This window comes from Mobula birostris, chromosome 4 (genome assembly GCF_030028105.1).
Source record: "Mobula birostris isolate sMobBir1 chromosome 4, sMobBir1.hap1, whole genome shotgun sequence".
NCBI lineage: Eukaryota > Metazoa > Chordata > Chondrichthyes > Myliobatiformes > Myliobatidae > Mobula > Mobula birostris.
In genome coordinates, this window is record NC_092373.1 from 163,991,636 (window position 1) to 164,001,648 (window position 10,013).

General features: G+C 44.1%; 1 protein-coding gene across 1 annotated transcript in view; it reads right to left on the reverse strand.

The window, feature by feature from the left end:
• The window catches only part of sgms2a (sphingomyelin synthase 2a), a 97,655-nt gene extending 91,143 nt beyond the window's left edge, over window positions 1–6,512 (reverse strand). The window contains exon 1 of the mRNA XM_072256390.1: window positions 6,319–6,512. The gene's annotated coding sequence lies outside the window, so the exon portion shown is untranslated. The remainder of the gene's footprint in view (window positions 1–6,318) is intronic.
• Between the last annotated feature and the right edge of the window lie 3,501 nt (window positions 6,513–10,013).

Consider the following 10,013-nt stretch of genomic DNA (forward strand, 5'->3'; position numbering starts at 1 on the left):
AAGAGAGAGCACTTACAATTACAAATGTGTTGAGCCTTCCACAGCTTTAACAACTCAAAGCCAATTAATTTTTTTTTTCTGAACTGTACTTTCTAGTCTGGTGGAGGAAAAACCAGCAGTCAAATTGCACATTATAGCATCCTGCTATAATTGTGCCCAGGTGATTTGATCTTGGTTATCTCAGTGGAGTTTTTGATCCAGAAAATTCTACGGTCCTTCACTCAGCATTTTAACCTACACTCAAGGAGAGCCAAAGACTTGTTTTGATAACTAGAAGTGTTGCAATTCAGTGCTGAAATGCAGCAAGGGCCAGGACAATGTGTGCAAGTTAATGGAGGACAATAGGAACCTTAGATTTTAAGATACTGGGACAAAGGAATGTAGGAATGCCTGTAATTTTGATCAATATGATATCTGTGCAATTATCCTTATTTTATATATCAGAATACAGTTTAATATCACTGGCAAATATTGTAAAATGTGCTGCTTTGCAGCAGATTCTGATACATAAGAAAAATAAGTTACAATAACTATATATAAAAATAAGTTGGGCAAAAAAAAGAGAAAAAATAGTGTTCATGGGTTCATTGTCCATTCAGAAATCTGATATTGGAGTGGAAGAAGCTGTTGCTGAAACATTGAATATGGGTCTTCAGGCTCCTGTACCTCCTCCTTGATGGTAACAATGAGAAGACAGCACATCCTAGGTGATGGGGTCCTAGATGTTAGATGTTGCCTTTTTAAGGCATCGCCTTTTGAACGTGTCTTCAATGCTGGGGAGGTTGGCACCCGACATGGAGCTGGGTGAATTAAAAAATTTCTGCGGCTTTTCGCTATCCTGTGCAGTGGCCCCTTCATACCAGATAGTGATCCAACCTATCAGAAAACTCTCCACAATACATCTATAGAAATTTGCAAGAGTGTTTGGTGGCATACCAAATCTTTTCAAACTCCTAATGAAACACAGCCCCTTTTGTGCCTTCTTCATAACTGCATCAATAGTTTCAGCCCAGGATAAATATTCAGAAATGTTGACATCCAGGAACTTGAAACTGCTCACCCTTTCCTCTGCTGATCCCTCAATGGTGTGTGTTCCCTCAACTTCCCCTTCCTGAAGTTCACAATCCGTCCTTTGGTCTTACTGATGTTGATTGCTAGATTGTTATTGCACCAACACTCAACCAGCTGATCAATCTCGCTCCTGTATGCCTCCTCAGCATCATCTGAAATTCTGCCAACAATATTTGCGTCAACAGCAAATTTATGGATGGCATTTAAGCTGTGTCTAGCCACACAGTCATGGGTAAAGAGAGAGTAGAACCGTGGGCTAAGCATGCATCCATGAGGAGTGTCAATGACGATTGTCAGTGAGGAAGAGATGTTATTTCCAATCCACACTGACTTGGTCTCCCCATGAGGAAGCCATGGGTGCAGTTGCAGAGGGAGGTACAGAGGCCCAAGTTTTGGAGCTTGTTGATTAGAACTGAGGGTATGATTGTGTCAGACACTGAGCGATAATCAATAAACAGCATCCTGACATAGGTATTGCTACAGTCCAGGTGATCCAAGGCCGAATGGAGAGCTAGTGTGATTGTATCTGTTGTGGTAATAGGCAAATTGAAGCAGGTACATGCCCTTGCTTAGGCAGAAGTTGATTCTACCCATGACCAACCTCTCAAGCACTTCATCACAGAAGATGTGCGAGCAACTGGGCAAGAGTCATTGAGGCAACTCAGTCTGCTCTTCCTGGGCACTGGAATGATGTCGCCCTTTTGAAGCAGGTGAGAACCTCTGACTGCGGCAGTGAGGGATTGAAGATGTCCTTGAACACTCCCACCAGATAGTTGGCACAGGTTTGTAGTGCCCTACCAGGCACACCATCGAGGGCTGGCACCTTGTGAGGGTTCACCATCAGGAAGGATATTTTGACATCAGACTCAGACTCTGAGACAGAGATCACAGGGTTACCAGATGCTGCAGGGATTCGCACAGTGTAGTGTTATTTCTCCCTTTCAAAGCATTCATAAAAGGGATTGAGCTCACCTGGGAGCGAGGCATCACAGCCATTCATGGTGTTAGGTTTTGCTTTGTAGAAAGTAATGACCTACAAACCCTGCCAGAGCTGTCATGCATCTGTTCCTGCCTCTATCAGAATTGTTGTTTTTGCTCTTAATATAGCCTTTTGTAGGTCATACTGGACTTCTTGTGTAGTTCTGCATCACCAGTCTTGAATGCCACAGATCTAGCCCTCAACGGACTACGACTCTCCTGGTTCATCCATGGCTTTTGGTTTGCTATGTTCAGTATGTTCTCGAAGGCACACACACTCACCCACACAGGTCTTGATGAAGTTGATGATAATTGCGACATATTCATTCAGATTCACAGATGAATCCCTGAATATTGTCCCGTCCACTGACTCGAAGCAATCCCGTAAGCACTGCATCAGATCCCTTGACCATACCTTCTTGGTCCTCACCTCTAATGCTGGTATGTGACATACAGTATATCTGTTTTTAAGTTAGCTTCTACATCTTTGGAATGTAAGAAATTGAGGTATATAAAATCATGAGGTATAGATAGGACTCCCTGGGTTGTTACCCCAGGGAAACGGCAGTAAGAACTAGAGGGCATAGGTTTAAGTTAAGAGGGGAAAGATTTGAAAAGGACATGAGGGGCAACTTCTTCAGGCAGAGGATATGGAACAAGCTGCCATGCAAAGTGGTTGAAGCAGGTATATTCACAATATCTAAAATGCACTTGGACAAGTACATAGATAGGAAAGGTTTGGAGGGATATGACTCCCATTTGCCCAGTTTGATGGGCACCATGGTTAGTATGAACAACTTTCCATGCTGTACGACTCTTAACGATTGTATATGCAGTCATAAAATCCACCTGCTCTCTCAAGTTGGACCTGACTCTCTACCTAATAAGTAAACTATAGAATCATTGATTTGATAATCAGTTCTTTATCATTGCCCTTTCCACTGCATTCTACGTGGCATATAGTAATGAACACTCAGATAGTGCCTTCACTCCTGCATCAGGAACCTGTGAAACTTGAGAACCCAGCCTTGACTGCTCTCTGTTGCATTATTTTGAAGTTGCAGAGATGGGGTCATTTTCTTGCTGTCCTGACTAATCCCATCTCTCAATCATTCACTGTGAATAGAGGGTCTTTAACACAGAGCTATTTCTGGGATCCTGCTGGGCACAAATTAGAGCCACGGTCATTCAGAGCAGAAACAGGCTCCTCAGCCCATCACAACCATGCTGACCCTTTTGCAGGTCTACACCAATCCCATTTACCCCTCCCCGTTAAGACTGCACCCCCTTATGTGTCAGCCACTCTGTTTCCTATATTAAAATGGCCAGTCTGTAGATCTCCTTTGTCCATAAACTACTTAAAGGCCAGCAAGATGCTGTACAGGTATGCCTCTCATTACCAAACAGCAGGGAGTGTAGTTGTCCCACAGAAAAGACCAATGTTCTTTTCTGATCATGAGTGTTGTCTGTATGGAGTTCGCACACTCTTGCTGTGACCTATTGGCTTCCCTCCCATATCCCAAAGATGTTTAGATTGGTCTTTGTGTAAGAGTGTGTGTGTGGTGGGAGAATGGGAGAAGGACAAAGAGCATTGAGCAGTACAGCACAATAACAAGCTCTTCAGCCCACCATGGCAGCGCTGGTCATGGTGCCAATTCAACTAATGCCACCCGCCTGCACAACGTCTATTTCCCTGCCTACCTTGTGCCATTTACAGTGGCATGCAAAAGTTTGGGCACCCCGGTCAAAATTTCTGTTACTGTGAATAGTTAAGTGAGTAGAAGATGAACTGATCTCCAAAAGTCATAAAGTTAAAGATGAAACATTCTTTTCAACATTTTAAGCAAGATTAGTGTATTATTTTTGTTTTGTACAATTGTAGAGTGAAAAAAAGGAAAGGAACACCTTGCAAAAGTTTGGGCACCCCAAGAGATTTGAGCTCTCAGATAACTTTTACCAAGGTCTCAGACCTTATTTGGCTTGTTCACAATCATCATTAGGAAAGGCCGGGTGACACAAATTTCAAAGCTTTATAAATATCCTGACCCCTCAAACCTTCTCCCAACAATCAGCAGCCATGGGCTCCTCTAAGCAGCTGCCTAGCACTCTGAAAATTAAAATAAATGATGCCCACAAAGCAGAAGGCTATAAGAAGACAGCAACCATTTTCAGGTAGCCGTTTCCTCAGTTTGTAATGTAATTAAGAAATGGCAGTTAACAGGAACGGTGGAGGTCAAGTTGAGATCTGGAAAACCAAGAAAACTTTTAGAGAGAACTGCTTGTAGGATTGTTAGAAAAGCATATCAAAACCCCCGTTTGACTGCAAAAGACCCTCAGGAAGATTTAGCAGACTCTGAAGTAGTGGTGCACTGTTCTACTGTGCAGCAACACCTGCACATATATGACCTTCATGGAAGAGTCATCAGAATAAAACCTTTCCTGTGTCCTCACCACAAAATTCAGCATCAGAAGTTTGCAAAGGAACATTCTGCACCCTTATTTCTCCAAACATACCTTGGCACATTGCGGCCAAAAAGTTCTATTCAAAAGCTTCAAAGAAACATCTAAACAAGCCTGATGCATTTTGGAAACAAGTCCTGTGGACTGATGAAATTAAAATAGAACTTTTTGTCTGCAATGAGCAGAGGTATGTTGGAGAAAAAAGGGTGCAGAATTTCATGAAAAGAACTCCTCTCCAACTTTTAAGCATGGGGGTGGATTGATCATCCTTTGGGCTTTTGTTGCAGCCAGTGGCGTGGGGAACATTTACTGGTAGAGGGAAGAATTAATTCAATTGAATACCAGTAAATTCTGGAAGTAAACATCACACTGTCTGTAAAAAAGTGAAGATGAAAAGAGGATGGCTTCTACAACAGGATAATGATCCTAAACACACCTCAAAATCCACAATGGACTACCTCAAGAGGCGCAAGCTGAAGGTTTTGCCATGGCCCTCACAGTCCCCTGACCTAATCATCATCGAGAATCTGTGGATAGACCTCAAAAGAGCAGTGCATGCAAGATGGCCCAAGAATCTCACAGAACTATAAGCCTTTTGCAAGGAAGCATGGGTGAAAATTCCCCAAACAAGAATTGAAAGACTCTTAGCTGGCTACAAAAAGTGTTTATAAGCTGTGATACTTGCCAAAGGGGGTGTTACTAAGTACTGCCATGCAGGGTGCCCAAACTTTTGTTTCCGGCCCTTTTCCTTTTTTGTTATTTTGAAACTGTAAAAGGTGAAAATAAAAAAGTAATCTTGCTTAAAATATTAAAGATATATGTCATCTTTAACTTTATGCCTTTTGGAAATCAGGTCATCTTTTACTCGCTTAGCTTTCTAGAGTAACAGAAGTTTTGACCGGGGTGTCCAAACTTTTGCATGCCCGTTAAATATTGTTATTGTATCTGTTTCCCCCACTCTCCTGGCAGCGCGTTCCAGGTACCTACCGCCGGGTAAACTAAAATCTTACCTCTCTTTAAAAGTGAGAGAACATAGGCAACGAGAAGGGAAACGAGATTGATAGGCTGTCATAGACTTAGCGGGCCGAATAGTCTATGTTGCAAGCATGTGAATAATGTGCCTGCGCAGAGCAAACGTTGTGTTTTCCACAAAGGTGGTTTTTCCTTTGAACTGTGCTCCAGGTAGACTAGAAGTTGCATTTGACAGCGAGTCGTCACGTCGCTGTGATTCAGAAAACACGGAGTGAACTCTTTTTTTAAAAATGAAAGAAAACAGCCAGGGTTTAGAAACACACCCACCCTGGCATCCAGGAATAGCGGAAGAATTAAACACGAAAAGACACTAAAATCTTTAACAAGCCATTGTAAATGGAGCAGTAATGATCGTCCCTGGCAGCGAGCTGTCAGCGGAAGTCCTGAAAGTTTGGGTTGAAACGCTCGATAAATCTTTTCTCATCTGCACGTTTCAGAAATACCCGTTCAGCTGGAGAGCTTTAATGTTCGAGGCAGGTCCGACACAGAAGTTGCTTACGTTGTCCCAACAACTGGTTCACATGAAAGGTAAAATACACCTCTTCAATCCCAACAGCTTCTCCAGCGTACCTTAACCCAAGTACCTCTGAGACTAACCCCTTTTAAATTCAGACCCCATGAATCGTGATATAGATAATCACTTTATTTTTTAAAAAGCCTTATTAACAACCCGTATTACATCTGACCCCCCTTTAAATTGTCTTCGTTACATCCGAAACCCTTCGGGGTGATCCCTTCTAACCAAGCCTCATCTCCCTACAACATTTTCAGTCTTACCGGCTCCAGCTCCGCCCCGTGAATCGAGGGGACGCTAGGTTTGTTGCTTCAAAAGCATGGAGAAACTTTCGCCAACTCTTCAGCGGAGCTCAGAAAATTCATATGCCACTGCTTCAGCACCCTCACCGAAGTCTGCGGGACTTGGGAGAAACCCGCCCAGCTGTGTCTGGCCCGGAGAGGGACGGCTCCGAGCAATCGTACAACGCCCGCCCTTTCAGCACGGGAACCGCCCTCCCGCTCGGCGCAACCCTACAATCTCCTCGGTGTCCTGGTCTGTCTCGCAGAATTTCGGCTCAAATATATCTTTCGTTTAAAAAAAATGACAAACATGCAAATAAAAACTTATTTTCCCTCCCCAGAATGTGAAAATTAAGAAGTGGGAAAGTTATTGGAATGTATTCTAAGGGACTGGATATATAAATATGTGGATAGACAGGGACCGATTAGCGACAGTCAATATGACCTTGTGCTTAGTAAATCATGTCTCATCAATTTTATAGATTTTTCGAGGAAGTTACCAGGAAAGTCCATGAAGGCAAAGCAGTGGATGTTGTCTACGTGGACTTTAGCAAGACCTTCCACAAGTTCCTGCATGGGAGATTGGTCAAGAAGATTCAGTCATTTGGCATTCATGATGAGATAGTTGGCTTCGCAGGAGAAGCCGAAGATAGGTAGTTGCTTCTCAGACTGCAGGCCTGTGGTTAGTGATGTGCCACAGGGATTGGTGCTGGGTCCATTGTTGTTTGTCATCTATATCAATGATCTGTATGATAATGTGGTAAATTGGATCATCAAATTTATGGACAACACCTAGATTGGGGGTGTGGTGCACAGCAAGAAAAACTTTCAAAGATTACAGTGGGATCTGGACTAGCAGAAAAAAATGGGCTGAAACATGGCAGATCGAATTTAATGCAGACAAGTGTGAGGTGTTTCCTGGAGGACCAAACAGGATACGTCTTGTACAGTGAGCTGTAGGGTGCAGAGTGATCTTGGAATACAGGTACATAATTCCGTGAAAGTGGTGTTATGGTAGGTAAAGTCATAAAGGAAGCTTTTGGCACGTTGGCCTTCATAAATCAATGTATTGAGTACAGGAATGGGATGTTATGATGAAGTTGTATAAGATGTTGCTGAGGCCTAATTTGGAGTTTTGTGTACAGTTTTGGTCACCTAAAGATGTAAATAAGGTTGAAAAGTGCAGAGAAAATTTACAAGGATGTTGCTGGGACTTGAGGATCTGAGTTACAAGGAAAGGTTGATTAGGTTAGTACTTTGTTCCCTAGAACGTGGAGAATGAGGGCTGATTTGATAGAGATATACTTTTTTTTTGGCATCCGTTAGTCTCATGAGACCATGGATTTGCGCCTGGGAAGGTTTCCAGGGCGCAGGCCTGGGCAAGGTTGTATGGAAGACCAGCAGTTGCCCATGCTGCAAGTCTGCCTGCTCCACGCCACCAATGTTGTCCAAGGGAAGGGCACTAGGACTGATACAGCTTGGCACTGGTGTTGTCATAGAGCTTTGCTCTAGGACACAGCACACTGCCTCAGCTGAGGCTCGAACTAGCGACCTTCAGATCACTAGACCACCTGGCCACGCGCCAACACTATACAAAATTATGAGGGGAATAGACAAGGTAAATGCAAGCAGGCTTTTTCCACAGAGGTTGGTTGAGACTACAACTAGAGGTCATGGGTTAAGGGTGAAAGATGAAATATTTAAGGGGAGCATGAGGGGAACTTCTTCACTCTGAGGGTTGTAAGGGTGTGGAATGAGCTGCCAGCGCAAGTGGTGGACGTGCATTCAATTTCAGTGTTTGAGAGTCACTTAGATAGATACATGGTTGAGAGGGAATGGAGGGCTATGGTCTGGTTGAAGGTCAATGGAACAAGGCAGATTAATGGTTTGGCATGAACTAGATGAGCCATAGGGCCTGTTTCTGTGACTACGACTCCACAGGTGGGATGTTTCAGCTAATCTGTAGCCAGACTGTACAGTGCAGTCAGGCAGGGGGGCAGACAGCACAGTGAGGTCAGACAGGGGAGCAATGGCACAGTGAGGCCAGACAGGGGAGCAGACAGTGCAGTGATGCCAGACAGGGGAGCAGACTGCACAGTGAGGTCAGACAGGGGAGTAGGCATCACAGTGAGGTCAGACAGGGGAGTAGATGGCACAGTGAAGTCAGACAGGGGAGTAGACAGCACACTGAGGTCAGACAGGGGAGTAGACGGCGCAGTAAGGTCAGATGGGAGTAGACAGCACAGTGAGGTCAGACAGGGGAGTAGACGGCGCAGTGAGGTCAGACAGAAGAGCAGATGGCACAGTGAGGTCAGACAGGGGAGTAGACGGTGCAGTGAGGTCAGACAGGGGAGCAAAGGCACAGTGAGGCCAGATAGGGGAGCAGACGGCACAGTGAGGTCAGACAGGGGAGCAGACAGCACAGTGAGGTCAGACAGGTGAGTTGACGGCACAGTGAGGTCAAACAGGGGAGTAGACGGTACTATGAGGTCAGACAGGAGAGTAGACGGCACAGTGAGGTCAGACAGGGGAGCAGACAGCATGGTGAGTACAGATGAGTGAGCAGATGGCATTGAGGGCAGACTTCAGCATGACAGCACACAGGTGCACAGTTGGCATGGTGCAGTCTGGTGCTCGGATGATGGGTAAAGATGAGCTGGCAGGTGGCATAATGAGGTGGGGCAGGTGAGCAGATAGGAGGTTGGAAATCAAGGGGAGAGAGCTCTTGCAGCTATCTTGGGATAAGGGGCACAGAAGCCGGAAGTCCCAAGAATAGTTACTTCCCTTCAATCATTTGGTTCTTGAACCAACCTGTAAAATCCTAATCACCACAGTTTTGCAACACTATGAACACTTTGATCACTTTGCACTAAAGTGGATGTTTTTCTGTTCTTTCTTGTAAAAGTTGTGTATAATTTATATTTCTATTGTGATTGTTGCCGTGTGACTGTAATGCTGCTGCAAGTAAGCTTTTCATTACATCTGTGCAGACATGTACATATGACAATAAGTTCGACTTCGACTTTGATTGGGTTAGCTAGGCATGATTTCCCTGAAGAAAAGCAAGTTTTGGAGAGATCTGATAAAAGTATGTAAGATATGTGAGACATAGAATATGTGAGACAATCAGAATCTTTTCCCCAGTTTAGTGGTATCAAAAAGAGGAGGGCGTAGGTTTAAGGTAAAAAGAAGGAGTTTTAAATGAAGGAAAAGTTTGTTTTTAATACAGCAAGTGGTTGATTATCTGAGTGTTTTGCCAGCAGAAATAGTAGAATCACTTACGTTTAGGGGGTATTTAGACAGACACCTTTTAAAAGAAAAATAAGGTACAGATGGATGTGTGCAAATGGGAAAAGCACAGCTAAAAAAGAAGGTAGGTAAGGAATGGGTGGGCCAAAAGGCCAGTTTCGGTACTGTGCACCAGCGTACTGGAGGAGGCCAACATGAGCAACACTGTGATAAAGCAACACCAGCTCCAAAAGATAGGTCACGTCATCCCAATGCCCAACTCACGTCTCCCCAAACAGATCTCTTACTCCCAGTTGAAGGAAGGTCAGTGAGCCCCGATAGGCAAAGGAAAGGTTTCAAAGACAAAATCAAAATCAGCCTGAAGCAATTCAACATTATATCTAAAAACTGGGAAGAAATTCCATTCAATAGATATGCCTGGAGGAAAT